General features: G+C 40.5%; 1 long non-coding RNA gene across 1 annotated transcript in view; it reads left to right on the plus strand.

The window, feature by feature from the left end:
- The window catches only part of LOC125630663 (uncharacterized), a 76,647-nt gene that overhangs the window by 28,881 nt on the left and 23,485 nt on the right, over positions 1-24,281 (plus strand). The window lies entirely within an intron of this gene.

Here is a 24,281-nt window from a genome sequence, read left to right on the forward strand (position 1 = left end):
TATCTTCAATTATGTCATCTGGACCTTTTTTGTTTTCATTTCTACATAAAATGGACCAGATTCTTAATTACATTAAGGCACTGCTAGAACAGTATCAAAGGGCCTTAACAGAACTGAGAATAAGGATCCCTATGATTTTGGGTATCTACTTCAAATTCCATGAAGAGAACATGAGTAAGGGAGGCAGAGCTAAAGAGCATCATCTCAGATTTAAAATCAGTCATTTTATAATCACAGAATATAACTTCTACAAGAACATTAATAAATTGTGGAAGATGTTTCTGGATCTCCAATCCACAATAAAGTTCATCAACACATAGCAATATATATATGGCCTCTCCAGCATTTCTCAACCAATAGGTTGCGACCCCCTTGGGGAGGTCACAAATGACAATCAGGGGGTGTTGCAAGGATTAAGTTTGATTACAGTCAAAAGCAAAGAAATCTTGTTTCCCTGTTACCACAAGAACAGACTCAGAAATCCCAGAGTAGCCCACCTATTGCTTACTTCCGGGTTCCCAAGATGTTGGCCTATTAATCTGTTCCTGCAAGACCAAAGAGGGGGGCCTGTAGAATTGCCAGTATTTACCAAGGATCTCCCTATGCCCTTCCAGAAACTCACCAGAACAGACTAGATCTGTTCACCCTGGGAGGATATGGGTACAGCCTTCCGCTCAAAGGATTGACACCCAGGCAGTACTTTTCCAAAACAAGGTATTTTCTTTATTTAGTGTAACCAACCTTTCCTGATACAATTTGTCTAAACCTAAATAAAAACAAACATAAATCCCTTACCAGAGGTATACAAGTTACAATATCCAAGACTGTGGTGTCATACAGTTGGAATGGCTTAAGTTATTATGTTCTGCACATGGTGATCAGTCATATGCAGGACACTGACAGCAATCTTATAAACCCTAAACTTTATACATAATAACACACCACAGACACTCATCTTTATTATCCCAAGCATACACATTCATTAACTCTATTTCTATTCTATATCCTATGCTATGACTAGCATGCTTACTCTCTGTACTCTCCTCTCCCTCTGTTCTGTCAGGGTCCTTCTGCTCGTCCCAGCAACACCTCTTCTGCTGCTGCTTCTGATTCCACTGCTCTTTTAGGTTTCTTCTGATCTTTTTCTGTTTCTCCTTCTTCTTCTCTTGCTCCTAACTGGACTGACTTTTGTCTGTTTGCTCTCTGCCTTATATACAGTTTTTGGCCTGTTCTGATTGGCTTATTTTTCATTGTTCGTATTAGCATGCCTATCCCCCAATCACCTTCAGTCCTTCGCTGATTGGTCCATATTTATAGCCCAATCACAAGGGCTAAATCTGTCAATCAAAGCTGTTGCACAACAAGTTTTAATGTTATGGACTGTTTACTATTATGGGATGTTGAGCCTCACCTAGTTTTGGACTGAGGATGCCTAACTGACCCATCCCTGCAGTTTTTGGAGTGACCTCTTCCTAACCTCAGTCCACACTCTGCCTATCAACACACTGGCCATAGGTTAAACTGCTTAATCTGCCATCTCACTATCCTTAGCTGTGTGCCAACATTGTACACACACGTAAATTACCAAACATTTAAACTGCAAACCATAATCTTATTTCTTTAGTATATGCTTAATTGTTAACTTATGCACCTTGTGGTCTACTGCTGCCACCCCATTTCCTACCACTTTAATTAACTTTACTTCATTTTTTCCCCTTGTGACACATAGCCAGAAAGGATTAAGCAGCTTGCAGGCTAATTGACCCAGAGTCAACCTTTAGGGACATGTTAGAAAGGTATGTAAATGGTAATTAGGGCCATTCCATGTTAGGATAGAACTTTGAAATGCAAACCCATATAGTTAGAAATATTTGTATGAAATACTAATTGTATGTGTTTACTTATCTTGCTTATTGATTAACCATGTAAACAGACAGCTCCTGTCATTATAGCTATTAATTCAGAGATCAAAAGAGAATACTAACATTTAGATGAATCTTGGGTGAAATAACATCTTTGTCTATATGTCTCTTTAAAGTTTGTGATAGACTGCTTAACGGATACGTTTCAGAGGAACAGCCGTGTTAGTCTGTATTCGCAAAAAGAAAAGGAGTACGTGTGGCACCTTAGAGACTAACCAATCTGATGAAGTGAGCTGTAGCTCACGAAAGCTCATGCTCAAATAAATTGGTTAGTCTCTAAGGTGCCACACGTACTCCTTTTCTTTTAACGGATCAAGTATCTTATATGAATGCATGTAGTTAATTACCGGTGAGGTTTGGGAAACTGAAGGTTACATCAAAAGCCTATTGTTCACCCAGGAGTGTATGGTCAAGTTGCTGCTAGCAAACTGTATAAAGATACCTTGGGTCCCAATTCTTTTTATCTCAGATCTGCATGATGCTTCAGGCAGGGGTAGCTTAAGCCACAAAGCTGAGAGGCCAGTCCTGACTGGACCACCCTGAATATAAACATTTGGGCTATAACCTATGAACTAATTCTGAAAGAACTCTTTGCAACTACAAAGCTCACCATCTCTGCTATTAATCTGAATCTCAAAGAATTGTACTCGTGTCTGTATCTATGCTGATCTTTTAACTAATACCCTCTCTCTTTACTTTAATAAATTTTAGTTTAGTTAATAAGAATTGGCTATAAGCATGTATTTGGGTAAGATCTGGAATATTCATTACCCTGGGAGGTAATATGTCTGATCCTTTGGGATTGGTAGAACTTTTTTATATGATGAATAAGATTTTCAGTAATCCTCATCATATTTGACTTGGGTGTCCGGATAGAAGCCTAATGCTGGGTTACTTTGAGGGAACTGTGTTGTTGGCTTCTGGGTAACCAGTGAGGTATTATAGAAGCTGTTTTATGCTAGCTTGGTAAATCTAAGTATTGGAATATCCACCAGCTTTGGGGATTGCCTGCCCCATTCTTTACAATGCACCCTAATTGAGGGACCCCAGTCAAACCCCTCTTTTCAGTTAATGGCGGCAGATCAATGTTTTCCAGTGCTGTGCTTAAGAAACAAAATAAAGCAGCTCAAAATCCTTTGTATTATCCTCCCTCCCCTGCCCTTCAAGATCCAGTATTCTTTGTCAACTTCTCAAAGCAGAAACAAGTTACATATGGTTACCATTTATACTTCTATAGTAAATGGCAGGGCAGGAGGGAGGCTGAACATCTTTTACTTCAGATCAGGGATAAGCAACCTGTAAAGGTTGAGAATGCTTCTATAAGGAAATAGGCATGCCTTTAACATAATATCCTGTTACAGGGCCCTCTGAGGAATTCAGCATCTTTCAAAAGAGAGAAGCATTATCCTTTATTGTTCCACGAGGGAAACAGAAAGGTTAAAGGACTTGCACAAGGTCACACACTGAGCCGGTGAAAGAGTTGGAATTTGAGCCCACGTGGCCAGGCTTTGGGCCCTGCTCTAAGAACTCAACCATGCTGCCTCCCTTATGTTACCCCTTTTTATTTTTCTTATATCTGTCAGTTCTCAAGCACTAGTTTGAACATGAAGTGATGGTGGGCAGTCCTGCCAAGATCACTTCAGGAAGTTAAAGATATTAGAGCCCGCTTCACTTCTTCAAATTACAGTCAATCGAGTTTAGTTCCACAGCCATAGGAAAGTTTTACCTGGACCACATTTCTGTACTGTGTATGATTGACTGATATGCAACTACCTGTCAAAAGGTTACTCAGCATCTGATAATAAAACCTGAGAACAATTCATAAGGCCTTGAGGTTCCTTATGGATTTAGAAGCGTCTTTTCTTGAGCTCATTCAGGGAGCAGAAACGTTTTAGGGGAGGAATGATGCTGTTTTTTAACAAATCTTGAAACAGTAGGGAAGGACTGATAGACTGGGGAAAGCTAAGTTTGCTAATTAAAATGGATACATAAGCTGGTGAGCTTGACCTTGCTCCTGGGAAAAAAAGCATGGGAAGGCTGATATGGATTCAAATCAGTAAAAAATTAAAGGCCTGTGGCATAATTAATGCCATTCAATGAGGATTATGGAAAACAGATGTCACACACACACACATCATTTTTTGATGAGATTAAAAATTTGGGTAAAGGTACCTGACAATATAATTACTTAGACTTTGGTAAGATATTTAATTTAGTACTGCATGACTTTCTGATTAAACAGTTAACATTATGCAAAAATCACTGTAGCACATATGAAATGGATTAAAAAATGACAGATCTCAGAAAGTGACTGTTAAATGGGGAATCACCGTCTATTTAAGTGTTTTTAGTGGGGTCCTACAGCAATCTGTTCTTGACCCAATGGTATTCAATATCCCTATTAATGATCTGGATATAAAATCACAACTATCACGAGTATGCAGTGACAAAAAATGGTGGAGTGGTAAATAATAAGGACAAGGCAGGTGAACACAGCTATCTCGATTGCTTGGTGAGCTGGGCTCATTAGAACAGGTGTTTTAATACAGGCAAATGGCAAGTCAAATCTAGAAACAGAATGTAGGTCACACACTCAGATCCTTTTCTATAAACCAGTGAAAAGGATTTAAGTTCACAGTGGATAGCCAACTGAACATGAGCTCCCAGGATAATGCTGTAGTTAGGAGGACGATCGAGAACCTTGGATGTGTAAATAGGTGAATATTGTGTGGAAGCAGGGAGGTGATATGACCTCTGTATTCAGCATTAATGAATGGTACTGGCTGGGGAGTATCATTAGAAAATAATGACTTGTTGAAATCAAAACTCTTCAAAACCAGTCCATTCCCAGGAACAATCTCCCAATTTGAAAAAAAAAAGTGTAAGTTGTCAAAACATCCTGTTGTGATATTTTCTAAACAGTTTCACTTTCTGGTTTGAAACTCCTTTTCATTTCACTATTTTAATTATACTAAAGCTTTTTTTTTTAAAGGTTGAAATCTAAATTAAATATTTCAACACGATAGGTATGAAACATTTTCATTTACCCAAATCAGACATTTTCCCAGTGATCACTTCCTGAACATTTGAGATTGATGGAGGGAAAAAAAAACCTGAAAATCTTATTCTTACAAGAAGGGGAAACTGTTTTCCACCCAGCTATTAATGAGATCATTACTGGAATACTGGAAGTGAGAGTCCACATTTCAAGGAGGATGTTGAAAAACTGGAAAGGTTTAGAATAGAGCTGAGATCTGGTGTATCCTGGAGAAGATTTAAGAGGTGACTTGGTCTTTGCCTTTAAAATTCTACATGGCATGATTTCTGAAAGAAGATGGCTCTAATCTAGCAAAATAGAATCCCACACCAGGAAGTTGCAGCTCGAAAAATTCAGACTAGAAATAAGATTTTTCACACAGAGAGGAATTAACCACTGGAAAAAACTTACCGAGGGATATGCTGGATTCTCCATCACTTGAAGTATTTAAGAGTGGATGTTTTCCTAAAAGAGATGCTGCAACTCAGCTAGAACTCATGGGCTTGATGGAGGATTTTACTGGGTGAAATTTTATGGCTTGTTCTATGTAGGAGATCAAACTAGATCAGCGTTTCTCAGATACGGCCACTTTTCTTACAACCACAGCCTCCTGGGCTACAATTGGGAGGACGTGGGGGGAAGGGCAGTGTGGCGCAAAACAGCAGCCCATCCCTCTCCCTGTTGCTCCTGGATGCACTGCCTTGGTGATGTCTGCTGGGGCTGCAAGTAGGGGTTGGGCCCTGCCCCCCTCTGGAGACAGCTGGGGCACAACCCTGGAGGAGCAGACAACTGGTGAGTTCCCCATCATAGCAGGGGTGGTGGGGCTTAGGCTTTGGGCTTCACCTCTGGGGTGGTGGAGTGTCAGGCTCTGACTTCAGGCTCCATCCCCATCCCCTGGCCATGGGTCTTTGAGCCCTGGACCCCCAATCTCCCCCACACACACCCCCACAACTCCACCGCCCCTGGCCCCTACTGCCTACACTGACCCCCCATCCAGGGCTTAATTTGTCCCCAGGCTTGCCAGGGCTGAGTAAGTCTTCTGTGAAAAGTGACACTTTGTTTGTGAATATCACTTTTTACAACAGACTTACTAGCTAGCAATAAACAAATTATAATGATTTTGACATGTATATGTGCATATTTATTTGTTTTTCTTAAAGCTAACAAAGTATTTTAGTGTGAGAGCGGCCACTAGCAAGAGTTGGTGGCCACACACTGAGGCCACCAAAAATTTTCTCTGAGAACCCCTGAACTAGATAATCATACTAGTTCTTCACAGCCTTAGGATCAATGAATGTAAGATTTAGGAAATCAACACATCCTGCCTCTCAAACAATCTTGAAGGCAGGTTTCTAAAGACCCTACTGCCACCCAGACTTCTGAAGGCTCAGAGGAGATGGAATGGGGATAGCACTATCCCAGAAACCCAGTATGTGTGGGGCAAAAAGGAACAAACCAATAGCTCTCCATTTCTTCCCCCACTTCAAATGAAAAGGATAAGATAGGGAAGTCTTTGGCTTTGCAATGAAAGGGTCAGCTAGAAAAGAGATTAAAGACAAGCTGTGTAGGAGAGGAGAATCTGAAATAGGGGCAACATTAGGTCTACAGGAAGGTAGTGTAGGTAAAATTGGGGGGTTATACCCCAGCAGTCAATGAAAAATGGTCAGCAATACTTTTTTTAAATGTTCATACATCAAATCCTAAGAGCAGCCCTCCAAAAAGGGCCAGGTGGCTGGAAAGATTCAAGTCAGCATCTCAGCAGTATGCTGGGCGACTGGGGAGGAGGGAGATTAAGAACTGCATTCTTAAACCAAAACACAGCAAGCAGTAAACATCCAGCAAAAGAGTACATCCCCCCTGATATCCGCATTCTTTCTCCCAGGTCCCACTTTGTACAGTCACTTGCTCTATATAAGTCAGACTTTTTATTTAAGTATAACAGTAAGCTTGAAATTTCTGGCTTTCTGATCTTCTTAAACAAGCCTACAGTGTTAATCTTAACTCCACTTTAATATATTTCATAGTGAAGTTTTCCTAGATTTTTAAATATATTCAAATTACTCACTAGAATGTACATTCTGGTTCTGAAATAGAGGATAGTAATAAATCTATCTTTTGAGAAGTGTTGTGTGGCAAATCATAAGTAAACGGTCTCTAATTTCCAGCAAAAACTGTTCTTAAACAGATTAGGCATAAACAGACTTTTGCATTTCAAATACCAGGTAAGCAAGCCTTCTTTTAGACCTAGCTAAAATTCAGTAAAGATACTTAATCTCAGTCTACTTCTCTTGTCTGACCAGAGTCTGTGAGCTCCTCAGCAGGGACTGTTCCTTCTAGGGCTGTCAAACGATTAAAAAACTTAATCACACTGTTAAACAACAATAGAATACCATTTATTTTAAATATTTTTTGATGTTTACTACATTTTCAAATACATTAATTTCAATTACAACACAGAATACAAAGTGTACAGTGCTCACTTTTGAAAAATACAATTTTGTTTTTCACAGTGCAAGTATTTATATTCACCTCATACAAGTACTGTAGTGCAATCTCTATCATGAAAGTTGAACTTACAAATGTAGACTTATGTACAAAAAACTGCATTCAAAAAACAAAACAATGTAAAACTTTAGCGCCTACAAGTCCACTCAGTTCTACTTTTTGGTCAGCCAATAACTCAAACAAACAAGGTTGGTTACAATTTGCAAGAGATAATGCTGCCTGCTTCTTGTTTACGTCACCTAAAAGTGAGAACAAGCATTCAAATGGCACTGTTGTAGCTGGCGTTACAAGATATTTATGTGCCAGATGCGCTAAAGATTCATGTGTTCTTTCATGCTTTAATCACCATTCCAGAGGACATGCTGCCATGCGGTTGATGGGTTCTGTTTGACAACGATCCAAAGCAATGCAGACTGACGCATGTTCATTTTCATGATCTGAGTCAGATGCCACCAGCAGAAGGTTGATTTTCTTTTTTGGTGGTTTGGGTTCTGTAGTTTCCACATCAGAATGTTGCTCTTTAAAGACTTCTAAAAGCATGCTCCACACCTTGTCCCTCTCAGATTTTGAACGGCACTTCAGAGTCTTAAACCTTCTTTGTGTTTTGTCAAATCTGCTGTGAAAGTGTTCTTAAAATGTACATGTGCTGGGTCATCATCCGAGACTTCTATAACATGAAATATATGCAGAATGCAGGTAAAACGGAGCAGGAGACATACAGTTCTCCCCCCAAGGAGTACAGTCACAAATTTAATTGACCGATTTTTTTTTTTTAAACTAGCATCAGCATGGAAGCATGTCCTCTGGAATGGGGGACGAGGCATGGAAGGGGCATACGAATGTTTAGCGTATCTGGCATGTAAATACCTTTCAATGCCTGGCTCCAAAAGTGCCATGCGAACACCTGTTGTCACTTTCAGGCAACATTGTAAATAAGCAGCAAGCAACAGTGTCTCCCGTCAATGTAAACAAACGTGTTTGTCTTAGCAATTGGAAGAATAAGAAGTAGGACTGAGTGGACTTGTAGGCTCTGAAGTTTACAGTTTTGTTTTTGAGTGCAGTTATGTAACCAAAATAATCTGCATTTGTAAGTTACATTTTTACAATAAAGAGATTGCACTTCAGTACATTGAATTGAAAAATACTATTTCTCGTTTTATAATTTTTACAGTGCAAATATTTGTAATAAAAAATATAAAGTGAGCACTGTTCACTTTGTACTCTGTTGTAATTGAAATAAATATTTAAAATGTAGAAAATCAAAAATATTTAATAAATTTAAATTGGTATAAGTGCAATTAATTGCGATTAATTTTTTTGAGTTAATTGCGTGAGTTAACTGCGATTAATTGACAGCCCGAGTTTCCTCCTGAATGTCTGAAAAGTGTTCAGTAGATTGTGGGCACTGCCATAAATAAATAATTCCATAGTCCTTGGGGACAGTTTAAGAGAGAGTATAACGTTCTTTAAGTATTATGACAGGTTTCAGAGTAACAGCCGTGTTAGTCTGTATTCGCAAAAAGAAAAGGAGTACTTGTGGCACCTTAGAGACTAACCAATTTATTTGAGCATGAGCTTTCGTGAGCTACAGCTCACTTCATCGGATGCATACCGTGGAAACTGCAGCAGACTTTATATACACACAGAGAATATGAAACAATACCTCCTCCTACCCCACTGTCCTGCTGGTAATAGCTTATCTAAAGTGATCATCAGGTTGGGCCATTTCCAGCACAAATCCAGGTTTTCTCACCCTCCACCCCCCCACACAAATTCACTCTCCTGCTGGTGATAGCCCATCCAAAGTGACAACTCTTTACACAGTGTGCATGATAATCAAGTTGGGCCATTTCCTGCACAAATCCAGGTTCTCTCACCCCCTCCCCAAAAACCACACACACAAACTCACTCTCCTGCTGGTAATAGCTCATCCAAACTGACCACTCTCCAAGTTTAAATCCAAGTTAAACCAGAACATCGGGGGGGGGGGGGAGTAGGAAAAAACAAGGGGAAATAGGCTACCTTGCATAATGACTTAGCCACTCCCAGTCTCTATTTAAGCCTAAGAGAACCTGGATTTGTGCAGGAAATGGCCCAACTTGATTATTATGCACATTGTGTAAAGAGTTGTCACTTTGGACGGGCTATCACCAGCAGGAGAGTGAATTTGTGTGGGGGGGTGGAGGGTGAGAAAACCTGGATTTGTGCTGGAAATGGCCCAACCTGATGATCACTTTAGATAAGCTATTACCAGCAGGACAGTGGGGTAGGAGGAGGTATTGTTTCATATTCTCTGTGTGTATATAAAGTCTGCTGCAGTTTCCACGGTATGCATCCGATGAAGTGAGCTGTAGCTCACGGAAGCTCATGCTCAAATAAATTGGTTAGTCTCTAAGGTGCCACAAGTACTCCTTTTCTTTTTAAGTATTATATTTCTCTTCCATAATCCCAGGAAAGCAACACCATTCAGCATCTTAGTTTGCATCCCTTTTGTTTTTCTGGAGGGCCCTTCTGCAAGATACTAGTGCCACAAAGAAACTGGTGTGGTGAGTAAGGTTCTACCATGATAGCTGCTTTTTGTGGATGACAAAACAGTCATTCTTTTCCTGCTGCTGCCCAAGAGAGAAGATATAAACTTAAAGAGAACTACTCTGCATCACAGAAGCTAATCAGAAAAATGTTAACTAATGTCATCTTTTCAATATCTGAGAAGAGTTTATTTACAAGACATGTCACCAATAATCATTTACAGATTTGTTTGTTTTTGGTTTTTGTTAACTGCCGTTGGTCCATAGAGCATGTAACCTTACTCTTCCTCCTATGTGGAATGGTATATTACTTACCCATCTAAAATATTTTAGAAGCAACATATATAATTCAAAATGTAAATACCATACAGCTAAATAATTTAAGCAAATTCTAGACACTAACATTTCCACTTTTATTTATTTTAAATTTTCAGTGGGCAGGGACAATGGGTACTATTAGAGAAGCAGGAAACAGGACCAGAAATCAAAGCCAGGTTTCTTGCAATGCAAGGTCATCATAGTAGGCCACCAGCCCTCATTTTTCAGCTTCGAATGGAAGCATAGTGCCTGGTATGGAAAATAATTTTAATGTGATTGTGGTTTATAACAGCTTCCTGTATGTTTGACTTATAACATATCTTAAATGTAGGATTCTTAAAGTCTCAGTACAGAGAATAATGGATGTTTTCTCTCTAAACACACACACCAAGGCTAACACACACACAATCCTATTTCCACACTGGAAAAAAAAAATTCAGACCTTATGAGAACAGCAAAGTAACTAAAGATTAAGGGAACTCCAAAAGGTATGGCGGATGATGGAAAAGGACAAGAGGTGCAGGAGGGTGGTAAAAAGAATATAATAGAAAGCTGGAAAATGAGAACAATGGAAAGATTAGTCTTTAAATCCAGGTTGGATGTTTTTCTGAAAAATATGTTCTAGCTCAGCCAAAAGCTATGGAGTTGATGCAGGATTCACTTTTGTGAAATTCTATAATTGTGTTATGCAGGACTAGGATAATCATAATGGTCCTTTCTGGCCTTAAAATCTATAGGAGTGGAAAAGATTTAAAAGTATCTATGTGAAAACAGAAGTGAAGGTTAAAGTAAGGCATAAATCAAGAAATGATGACAAAAGCATGAACAGCTAGAGTTATGTCACCATGATAAAACTAGGGGGTCTCACATTTTGTAGCTTCTGTCAGCTGAGCTCTTTGCACATGCCATAGGCTCTTACGTTCCTCCTTTCCACCCCACAAGCTCTATGTGGGTCAAACTCCCTTTTCCCTTTATTTCAGGGACTCTCTGGATCTCTCCCACTCCCTCAATTGCCTGCTTTGCCATATACCGGGGCTCCATGTGTCCCCCTCCATCCTCTCCTCCACCTGTATACAAGGGAGTATTTTTCCCCTTCCCTCCTATTACCCCCATGCCAGGAGCTGTATCCCCCCCATTTCACCTTTTACCCATACTGGGGTCCCCATTCTCCCCCTTCCAGGATCTGTGTAACCCACTCCCTTCCCCATTCCTGCCAAGGGCACTGTATTACCTGCCCCCCCAATTCCCTGATACCAGGGTCCTGTATGTTCTCCTCCCTCTTCCCCATTATTATTTCTTGTCTACCTGGGAGATAATCATTCAGGGCATCAACATGTTGAACTGCTGTGGAGCGATGGGCAGAGTGTAGATGGGGGTATTGTTACAGTGGTAGGTATTAATGACTGGTGCGTTGATCATTGCCTCAATTTTTGGAAGTGACTGGATGCAGCATACAAAAGTTGTCACGTTATAACCAAAACAGCAAATAAAGAAATGCCATCAAGTTGAACTCAGACCCAGCTTCACTTGGCCAATAAAAACAGAGGTAGTAATTGGAAGGAGAATAGGCTGTTGCTAAGTGTAGATAGAAGGAATTAAATATCAGTACACAATATAAGGAGAGAAACTCAGGCCTTGTCTGCACTAGAAAATTAGGTCAGCTTGACTACGTCACCCAAAGGTGCAAAAAGTCCAGGTAGACAGCACTAAAATTCTTTTGTCAACCTAGCTACCACCACTTGGGGAGGTGCCTTACCTACATCTATGGGAGAACCCCTCCCATCAGCGTTTTACTGTAGATGCTACAGCAGCTGTATCACTGTAGCATTTCGTGTAGACAAGCCCAAAGGATTTGAAAGCATGAAGCTAGTGTACAAGAAAACGAGAGCTTGACTACACTAGGGAAGCATAATGTACACTGGTGAAAACCCCTAATTTAACCACACTACACCAAATACAGAACACGGCTTCCACTGGTCTGACTCCCCAGTAAGTCACTAGAGAATCAGTTAGACTGGTACAGTCCCCATTATACACTGGCATATTGCATGTGCACCTGAGCTTTGCACTGGTATAGCTACCCCATGGGCAAGTACAGGCAGAGCCTTTTCAGATAGGGTAGGAAGAGTATGAAGTCAACAGAAAAGAGTGGACACAGGGGCAATCAAAAACCAAAAGAAGAAAAGACCATGCGGTAGTCAACAATGCCCCTCTGAATACCACAAACTTGTAATATTTAAATTGTTTCACTCAGTTATTAAAACCATCTTCCCAGTCCAATTAAATCAGAGGGTGCAAAATAATATAGAGGGGAGACAAAATGAAATGGAAAGATTGGTGAAAGTTACACCCAGGCTATATAAAAATCTATACTTCACTATCATGTAAGGTGAACTATATTTTTTATAGGTTAGAGAGTGGGAGTTAATCACACAGCTAGCTGTGAACACAGGTTTCCTATACTGCAGATAAAATGATCACCATAAAAAAAAAAGCAAGCATTTGCCAATAGGCTGAGATACCACAGGTTTTCCCCATCCTTAGAATAGCAAATGGTAATAAGTGCCTAGTATTTCTTGGCAAGGGTCAACTTCTTAATGGCAACCACAGTAAATACATTACCAATTAACTCACAAGTGTACAACAGATAAGCAGGTGATGCAATGACAGTTCAATAGTTACAGTATCTCAAGGCCCTCTCTATCCCACAATTATGCAGCTGAATCTCCCTTTCTTGTGAAATTTCTGCTTACATTCCTATTCGTGCGTCAGAATTACTCTCCCTTCTACCAGGGTGGAGAATGTCAGTTGGCTTTCTCAATGCCATGCACTTCAAGTGCTCTTAGAAAAAAGTTGCTAAATATTGTTACCCAGAAAACTCCTAGGCTCCTCAGGAAGTAACTTGCCCTTTGCAGCAATCTATGTACTCCTTACCAGTGTTTAACGTGTGCCAGGGCTGAGCCTCAGCACCGCGTGGCAGTTCCTAGCCCCAACACCTCTGGGCTCGTCCGTTATGAAAGTGTAAAAAAATTTAAAAATTGCTTGAGCCCTGACACCTCTTTCATTACAAATTAAGCACTGCTCCTTACTGTGGGACACAGCTAACTGCCACTGAGCAGGACCGTCCATCTTATTAGAAACAATGAGCAACTGGACTGGGGGAGCAGATGGTTCTAGCTCCAACCTGGTAGGTCTGTGGGCAGATAGACATTAGCTTGTCACAGGCAGGAGGACTGAAAGGAAGCACTGGCTCTTTTACTAGGTGTTGCTGGGAAAGAGATACTCATGTGTAGAGTACCTCTAGTTGGCTTTTAGGGCAAAAAAGTGGAAGTTTCTAGTTGAGATCCCCCCCCCCCCCAAAAAGGAAAAACCTCTGCATTTTGAAAGAGAGATGTAATTTTGCTGCCACTAAGTATTTTCCTATTTTAAAATGCAGAGATAAAAGGTAAATGACGCTTGGAGCTGGTAACAGACATTGATAAAGTGCAATTCATATGTTGCTATTCACTAAGGAATTATGCAGCACCACTGTCCTTAAACTGAACTACAGCACTGATGACAGAATGAATGCTGTTAAGGCCTGCCAAACATCCCATCCCAAAAATCTTGATTCTTGGAGAGACATTAGTCATGAATTTCAAATGTCACAATCTAGAAAGTGTTTTCCATAAACACATTAATGACTAACTTGTTTGTCAGACTCAAGCACCATTGACCTTTCTAATGTAAGTTTTCTTCCCTTTTAGGTTGCTAATCTTACTTTTAAGAAAGTGCAAGTTTTATACATACATATATATATATATATATATATATATAAACGGATGGGGAAAAATCTATAGGGGAAAACCTGGATTTGTGCTGGAAATGGCCCACCTGATGATCACTTTAGATAAGCTATTACCAGCAGGACAGTGGGGTGGGAGGAGGTATTGTTTCATGATCTCTGTGTGTATATAAAGTCTGCTGCAGTTTCCACGGTATACATCTGATGAAGTGAGCTGTAGCTCACGAAAGCTCATGCTCAAATAAATTGGTTAGTCTCTAAGGTGCTACAAGTACTCCTTTTCTTTTTGCGAATACAGACTAACACGGCTGTTACTCTGAAACCTATAGGAATTACATGTCTGATAAAAATAATGAGTGCTGCCACCTTTTGGATGTATAAAAGCATGACATGCATTAGTAAATGTTTTATGTGAATTAGTTGTACAGAAGACTACTATAGGAATTTACAGGATAGCAGCATTCAAAGGTTCTCTCAATTGTCACTTGTCTCATTGTCACGCAAGTCCATAATACTGGCTTCATCTTTCACTCAGCCCTCTTTCGATCATGCATGCAGGTCACTTCTAAATCTTGCCACTTTTTCTGCACAACAGCTCCAAGATGTGATGTATTCACAGAGCCAAAATTCTTGTCCAAGCCCAGATTATCTCACACTTTGAGATTCTCCTACTCCATTACCAGGTGCTGGACTACAATACCCTGAATATTAATTGTTCTTATCCTGCAGGTCTGAGTTTGGACACCAGAAGTTTTTCTTTAGAGTGTCTGTGACCAGTCATGGAGAGTGATCAGACAAAATATAATACTCTTTATTTCAACAGTAGAAACCAAGGCTTTTGAGAAAAGTCTACACACGTGTCTACCTTACCCTACCCATCCTTTGACGACGACTTAGGCAGGTCTAACTTTTCCAGAAACACTAGTGAGGTTCAGGAAACAATTACTCCCTTTCAAGCCCATGGGAGTTCTTTTGTTCTATATTTCCAAGTTTTCTCCTGTTCTGGTCCAAACCAATTTGTAGGTTGACTTGATAGAAGGGGAAATCAAAGCTAGTAGTTGTGGCATTGTCCCTTAACAACGTAAGTATTGACTGAAGATAAGCCAGCTCTCAGCATTCTCAGTCTTGATGAGCTATCCCAATATAGTCATACAGAAAACACCCCAACAAACAGGCTAGCACACAGTATTCATAAATCTGTCACAGTAACATTGATAGAGACTTCAACTCTTGGGAATTGTAAACAAAAGTGTAGTACATTTGCTCAGTACAACTGTAGTGTTTTAATGGCAATTACACCTGAAAAAATATTTCAATTTTTGTAAAAACAAATCTCATTCATCAGCTGAAAAATAAGTGTTTAATCTCAAAACAAAACAAGATTCTATTACTTTTAGAGTTTATTGTACCTTTTTGCTATTATGTACTAAAGTCTCATATGCCAATTCATGACTAATTTAAAATTGAAAAGCATAAAAACTTGGCAAACTAAGCATTTTCAAAAAAATCTTACATAGAACTTTTTGAAAGATATTTTCGACTGCAGTGGGGAACAGAGAAGTGTTTTAATACAGCTATACTACAGCAAAGGACAGTCAGCATTTCTGTTATAGCCTCATGTTTCCAGGGTTTAACTTATCCATTGTTCACACAATGCTGAAACTTGGCCTAGACTCCAACATCGTATTTCAGTTACCAACACACTGAGATTACATAAGTGGTTCCAAGATATTTAAAAAAAACTCGTTTCTCTGTGTTCAAGTTTTAAGCCATTTTAATGTCAAGGATGCTAACTGCTGCTTTGTTCACTGGCCAATTTCTGCAGTATTTAAATCCATAGCCTTCAGCCAAGTATACTCGGAATAGTTTAAAAGAAATAACCCAGCACTTTCCAGGGTATAACTCCCTTTGCAATATGGAATTTCTTTTAAAGGTGACCCAACTCTCTCCATGTGATTACCTGACGCCACATTGTTGCAACCAGCCAGTTGCCTCTCATTGAAATTCAAAACACAACAGAGGACAAGGGAATTGTGTAGGAGAAATTACACACTTCAATATAATTGCAGCTGGTAAGCAACTGACTACCATGAGAACACTTTTTTCAAAAGCTAAAATTTGAACAAAAATTGCCAAACTACTAGAAATTTGACTCCAAAATAATCTCAAGTAGCAAGGTAGCATAGATGAAGCAAGTCTTATAAAATTAGGACTGAAACAGTAGTACTAATTAAACTGGTTTCAGAGTAGCAGCCGTGTTAGTCTGTATTCGTATAAAGAAAAGGAGTACTTGTGGCACCTTAGAGATTAACCAATTTATTTGAGCATAAGCTTTCGTGAGCTACAGCTCACTTCATCGGATGAATTCATCGGGGAGATTTATATACATAGAGAACATGAAACAATGGGTGTAACCAGAGTGATCACTTAAGGTGAGCGATTACCAGCAGGAGAGCAGGGGGGGGGGGGACCTTTTGTAGTGATAATCAAGGTGGGCCATTTCCAGCAGTTGACAAGAACGTCTGAGGAACGTCGTCCTTCAGGATAGGTTGTAGATCCTCGATGATGTGTCGGAGAGGTTTTAGTTGGGGGCTGAAGGTGGTGGCTAGTGGCGTTCTGTTATTTTCTTTGTTGGGCCTGTACTGTAGTAGGTGACTTCTGGGTACTCTTCTGGCTCTGTCAACCTTCAGCCCCCAACGCATCATCAAGGATCTACAATCTATCCTGAAGGACGATCCCTCTCTCACAGATCTTGGGAGACAGGCCAGTCCTTGCTTACAGGACAGCCCCCCAACCTGAAGCAAATAGTCACCAGCAACCACACAACAGAACCACTAACTCAGGAACCTATCCTTGCAACAAAGCCCATTGCCAGCTGTGTCCACATATCTATTCACCATCATAGGGCCTAATCACATAAGCCACGATATCAGAGGCTCGTTCACCTGCACATCTACCAATGTGATATGCCATCATGTGCCAGCTATGTCCCTCTGCCATGTACATTGGTCAAACTGGACAGTCTCTACGTAAAAGAATAAATGGACACAAATCAGACGTCAAGAATTATAACATTCAAAAACCAGTTAGAGAACACTTCAATCTCTCTGGTCACTCGATTACAGACCTAAAACTGGCAATACTTCAACAACAAAAACTTCAAAAACAGACTCCAAGGAGAGACTGCTGAATTGGAATTAATTTGCAAACTGGATACAATTAACTTAGGCTTGAATAGAGACTGGGAGTGGATGGGTCATTACACAAAGTAAAACTATTTCCCCATGTTTATCCCCACCCCCCACTTTCCAAAGACGTTCTTGTCAACTGCTGGAAATGGCCCACCTTGATTATCACTACAAAAAGGTCCCCCCACCTCCCGCAGCTCTCCTGCTGGTAATAGCTCACCTTAAGTGATCACTCTGGTTACACCAATTGTTTCATGTTCTCTATGTATATAAATCTCCCCACTGTATTTTCCACTGAATACATCCAATGAAGTGAGCTGTAGCCCACGAAAGCTTATGCTCAAATAAATTTGTTAGTCTCTAAGGTGCCACAAGTACTCCTTTTCTTTTTACTAATTAAACTGAGTATCTTGGAACACTGACAGAGTAACATTAAGTACAATTTATGAGGTGTTTGCAATTTGACAGCATGCAACAGAGCCTAGCAAAATGGAGCCCTAATCCTTGATTGGCACCTCTAGGCACTCTCGCAATAAAACAATACAGTCCATTAAATCTTTAAAGTGTGAAAGAGTGGACTGCTTGTGAAGACTGGAAGAGTTAGTAATTTTCCCATTTGCTACAATTTGTTACAAGTTCCAAGCATATATTTTACCTGACCTCCACAGCAATTATGCAAAAATTCTCACTTAAGAATCCACAATATCAAACAATTTGTTTTGTTTGGGCTTTTAGAATAGTAAGGGTGTTTAGAAATCCTTTACCATTATGGAAAGCATACCCTCAACTCTATCCAAAATCCCTAAACAAACAGATGTCTTTTGCAGGGTGCCTTTTTGGGCTATTTCAGACAAATGGGGAAGCAAGTTCCAGAGTCTCAGGGCACATCTACACTACACACTTACGGTGGTGTGGAGAGTACATACACTGCATGCCCCGTTCCCCCGGCACAGGCATAAGTAGCAGTGTAGATGACACTGCGTGAACAAGTAGAGACATGCCTGAACCCAGTACCCTACAGGGTTCTGTACATGCCCAAGCAGCACCTCCCCATCTAAACTGTTTTTAGGAGAGTAATGTCCCAGTGCCAGAGCCTTTCCCCACTGTCTCCCACTGCCAGAGCCTTTCACTGCAGCATGTAACTACGCATGCCACTGCCCTGCCAGGGGTGTGCAGCTGCCAGGGGTGTGCAGTGTAGACATAGATTAGAGTTCTTAGAGCATGCTGCCAGTCACACCCTCTCTTTTGTAACAAGGAGAATCCTATTCAGGCACCCCTGCTGACTACAGCTATGGTATTATACCATGGGTGAGGCAGTCCATCCAGTAGGCCAGTCACAGGCATTAAGGATTTATAGGTCATAACACCTTAAACGCCACCCAGAAATCAACAGGCAGCCAGTGCAGATCTCAGAGCACTGGTGTTATATGCTCCTAGCAAGATGCCCTACTCAGTAAGCCAGCTAATGTTTTCTGCACCCGCTTCCGTTTTTGAATGGCTTAAGGGTATAGTCCACGTAGAGCCCATTGCAATAGTCCAGCCTTGAGGTAACAAAAACTGGAACAATGGCAATGACCACATCAGAAAGGAAAGGTCTCAACCTTCTAAAAAGGGGACTAGGTTACTGTTTAATGCTTCTTTCAATACAGTAGGTGGTGCTGATTATCTCCACAAGCAAGGGACCCAATAATTCACCAGCTAGGAAAGGCATTGCTTCAAAAACTGAGGGACAAAGTTCTCTCAACATCTCCAGTGCCTCAGGGAGCACCAGTTGAAACTCTAGCAGGCAAGATGCTGCCCTTGTTCCTTCAAGATTTTGCTCTGCCACCACAGACGCAGACAGCCCATCCATAATCTGATTAATTTTTTCTACAAAATGACTAGCAATTTGCTTACAATGGGGGGCAGTCAGACTAGTGACTGAACTGAGATTGTCTGGATTCACCAGATTATCTACCATCTGAAACAAATCTGTACTCAGATTTTGTGGATATTGTGGTAGAGAAAAAAATAATTTTTATTTGCCTCCTAAACAGCCATATAAGAGTTTTAAAAAAATCTTTATGCTGCAACTGATCAGCCTTATTATGAGACTTCCACCACCAGCACGCTAGCTACCTTGTCTCTCAATTCATCACTGAACAGCCACAAACAAGATGACCTATGAAAATGAAGTCAGCAAAGAGAACACCGAGGGGTCACCTCACTAATGGTGGAGGACAAAAAGCATATTGTTCTACCAGACCCCAGGGAGGGTGTTTTAGTGAAACCAGATTCTCCTTCAGAGCAATCTGGATCTTTTCTTGTTCCATTAATCTGAGGACAAATCATCGAAACAGATCCTTCACCTTGACAGGAGATGAGCTCCAACCTCAAACCACAAGAGTTAATTGTTGGTCCTTGACACAAGCTTAACAGCCAATTGTCTAAACTCCGATCTCAACCCAAAAACTGGAACCAAAGTGTGGCCAGCTATATGAACAGAGTCAGTAACTACCTGGAACAAGGTCATAGTGACCAGGAAATCCTGAGCTACCCAAGAATAGTCATCATCTACATGCAAATTGAAATCAGAAAACTATTAAATTTTGCCACTGTAGCAATCAGTTTAGTCAGTTCAAAATGGCATAGTAGTGCAACAGGTCAAGCAACAAACTGAAACCAGTCCTATCTTAATCCCAACCTGGGACTTTCCTACTAAGTGAACATACTATCAGATCCAGTTTTGGAGAAGATGCCCTCATTAGGCTGGATGCAATCAGCATGGCCATACCTCCTCCCTGCCGAGTCCTACTAGGTTTATAATGTACCAAATGTCCCACAGGTGGTGTTAACTGTGCTATCCCTAGACTAGCAGAATCATTCATCTTGATTTCAGTGATACACAGGATTGGGAGTTTAAGCTTTTATTAAAACACAGATTGTTGATGATTTATTTCCCTCTAAGGGTTTTCATCATCAGGAACTGAAGACCAGGAACCTTGTCTCTTGACAATTAAGCCTCCTGAGGCGACACCAAAAATAAACAGAAATTAAATATGTTGTTTCTGTCTTACACCATCTCCTTACAAAATTATTACTCCCCCACCCCAATTGTCACTGAGATCAAGGAATCAAGCCCTGCAACCATACCCCATCCTGGGCTTCCATATTCCAGCATACAGCAGCACTGTTCTGTGATTTTGTCCATTTGACAGTAACCTCTAAAGGAATTCAGTCGCTGCAACTAGGTACCCCAAACAGCAAGCCCCAAGGCTAGCTGTAAAAGACATCTTAATCTCTTCCTAATCCATCATTACTTTGCACCACAACTCACTACTTCACACTGACAGTCTCTTACATCTTAGGGCCCCCCACACCCTATAATGCCATCCCTCTCAAAACATAAATCCCCCTCATCATTACAACCTGTTGTCTCTCCCCACCATAGTCACACTCAGTGCAGCTCAGCCAGAAGCCAGCGAGTAAGGATACTGCCCATTGTTGACTGCCCTGCAGTGAAACCTGTTACACTTGGTGTGAGATCATTTGGCTTGTACAAGGAAACTATAATGCCATCTTTCCATTCTGCTAGTACTTTACCCTCTGGTTTCCGACTCAGCTGCGCCGAGAATTTAACTGCTCTTTCATGTGGCACACATCAACGTCAAAGCAGCTTTTGGTTCAGTTGACAGGTCTCCACTTTAGCTTATGCCAAAAAGAGTTAGTGTTCAAAATGTTGCGCTAACTCTCGAGCACAACTTTCACACCAGTACCAATTCACAGCTTTTGACATGTTACTGCACAATCTCAGGCATGCAGCAGGGATGCACTCTCACCGTGGCACTGTTCTGTCAAGCTATTGACTGGATATTAGGACTTGCCATGCCACACATTGGAACCAAGGCTAGTCAAGAAGTGTTTACCAACCGAGACTACGCCAGTGATGTCACCCTGCTTGTGGAAAAGTCAGACTGAATTTCAGCCCTGCCCTCCAAGACACCACCTGCACTATGGGGTTGACAATCTCATGGCAATAGATCAGGTCCAGAACCTCAGAGCTGGGCTACCAGAACCCCAGTGCAGGTGGGATCGAGTACCATGGAGAGCACTGATGAGAGTTCAAATAGTAGTAGCAAGCCGGATGTTCTTCAGCAAATAGGTCTTGCTGCCTCTTGTATGAAGTCTCGCCTATGGATGCAAAAGTCTTTGCGCTGAGACAAAGTTCAGGATCAAACCTGTGTACTACCTGCATTGTTAGAAAGGTCAGAAACTTGGACCCTCCTACAGGCAGACTTGAAGCAGCTATACAGAGCCACCTGGGAGGTCTTCTCCAGAGATTCATGGATTTGTAGGATCTTCACTACAATACCATCACCCATGGTCACTGTGGCTGGTGCACTGATCCCTGGCAGGTCTATGAATGTGTGTATCGTCACTCTGTTGCTATTGCCAAATATGGAAAGCAACATCAACACAATCACCCACTCCCATTGTCTCTGCATCCCAGTCCAACCAGTCCCACTTCCATGAAATTAGCTGAGAGAATTCAAGATCATCCCCACCCCATAACCCCAAAAACTTGTTCTCAATGGTACAAACCCTTTCATCCATCCTCTCAAATTTCAAGACTCATTCTCAAAAAGACAGACTGCACTCAAGTTTATGACACCTCCTGGCTACTCACATTTCTGATCTCATCACCACCTATAACCGGCGTCCCTGCCAGAGTTTAGACCCATAGGTATCTCACCAAGGGAGTCTTACCTTAATGATTTCTTATCCTGCTGGCCTCTCAACCCAACAGGGGGAGGTGGGGGGGGGGAAGGAACAAAAAAAAATGAAAAACCACATATACAGCATACTACTTTTCCTCCATCTAAATCCCTCAACATAAATGATCCACTATTAATACCTTTTTTAAAAAGTAACTGCCTAGCTAATTCTAGAAGTTAATGATTTGATTAGGTTTAAACTTATAAAATGAGTTAGGTGAATTGGAAAAATATTTACGAAGTAATCTCCTGAATAGTACAAATAGTTCTGAGAATACTGATACTTTTAAGTCACTTGGAATCAGAACAAGATACCAGGAAAGGCAAGGAGAAGAATTGAGATATCAATGGTATAGAAGAGAGAAACTGTACTGGAAGTAGGCTCTGGGATAATAGATCCTGTTATATAAGCAAAAGAAATATGTAAAAAAAAAGGTCTATGCCTTTGGATAATTTAAAATCTATTATATTTCAAGGTCCTTTTGTTAAGGTCCAGTTATTTACCAAATAAAATGGCACTTAACACAGAGTTTCCAGTATTAAAGTGCATGTTAAAAAAGCAACACAAGATCTATAAAATCTTTATGAAGACTTCAATTTTTTTTTTCCTAAGGCAGACATGAAGTACATAGCACAGTAAAGCACAGCAGAAGCCCTGAAATAATACAATGTTTAGAGCACGAGTGAGAAGCAGTGAAGGGGCTGTACGTTAAAAAGGAGCTGTCTACCTCAAACGAGAGAGTAAACTATTATTGGTTTGTTTCAAAACACTAATTGGAAAAAAAAAGACTGCACTGTAACGAACATAATTAAAGGTTCCAGGAGGAACTGGTTATCCTGGAACACAACAGTTAATATCTGAAAGACTTGGGGCCCAGTCCTGCACTCCTTCCTCTGATAAATCCCCCCTCTGAATTCAATATGCATTTTGCAATGGTAAAAATAGGTTGTTGGTTTTTTTATTTTTTTTTAAACACCACTAGTTTAAAATATTGACCATTTATATAAAGATTATCTAGTGTTCTACAATTTGAAGTTAGAAAAATGTGATGCCACTCCACACTTTAAACTGGAAGCTTCATTAAGTCTAACACTGCTACTTCTGAAGACTTCTGTCTGCACTTTGTGATGGTTTTCTTTCACTTCAGAATAAATTTGAGTCCCACAGGGGCCCTGAATTAATATTTAGATGGCCACAAAGCCTCACTACAACGCACTGGCTCTAACATGTAGGGAATTTGCACGCAGAATGATTAGAAGATACTAAAGTTTTGCTATGGGATCTATAAAATCCAACCAGAACCAAAATAGGCAAATTTAGATTTGTGTTCATAGGTTATTTCAATCAAGACCAGGCAAAATCCAAAATGAGATATACTGTACCTAGGACTAGACCTGTACAAGGCAACAGCCTCATCCATAACTCACATCTAGACCCGGCAATGACTATCTCAAGACACCACAGACAGCGATAAATATCCACAATGGCTATTGATCATATTCAAGGCAGCATTATTAAAAGCGCTGGGTTGCTATTTCAACATTGAGAAGGAAAAAAATACCTAGACAAACAAGACAAATTTTGTGACCTTCCATCTCTCCCAAAATCTTTAGTGGCAATATAAACTCAAGATTCAGTAAGTGCAACAAATCTTTTATACATCTAGACAAACTTGTTTATTTTCTTTGTTTGAAATAAAGGAGGTAAAAAACACCTCTATGTAATCAGAAGGAAAAGGAGACTTGAGCTTCAGAAAGAGCCAAACAATAGACCTCACCCCACCACAAGATAAAAAGGAACCAACTGTTGAGGCAGTTGCTGGCTATTAAACCTCATCTGTAAGTAGAAACACCACCAAGTAGAGAGCAATTCAGTAAATCACCTATGAGCTAGGGCCATTTTGACCTACCATATATATGGACCAAGGGTGGAAATCTGTTACGTGTGGCTTACCTTTAGAAAAGATGTAATTCCACTTTCAAGTATCTCAGCAGCAGACTTTAAATTTAGCCACGATGGAGTCAGTAGAAATACTAGAGTTAGCTGAGTAACCCCCACCTACCTACCATCACTCCTGCATTTTATTTTCCTAATCTCAACACAGAGAGATCTAAGAATAGGTGCTAGGGAGCTGGACACGTAAGGGCAACCAACTTTTTAATTTATTAAAATCATAAGCAAACAGTAGGGGTTCTCTGTGCACATTCTAACCAAATGAAAATGGGTAACTGTTACAAAATACCC

Source organism: Caretta caretta, chromosome 1, assembly GCF_965140235.1.
Source record: "Caretta caretta isolate rCarCar2 chromosome 1, rCarCar1.hap1, whole genome shotgun sequence".
NCBI classification, from domain to species: Eukaryota; Metazoa; Chordata; order Testudines; family Cheloniidae; genus Caretta; species Caretta caretta.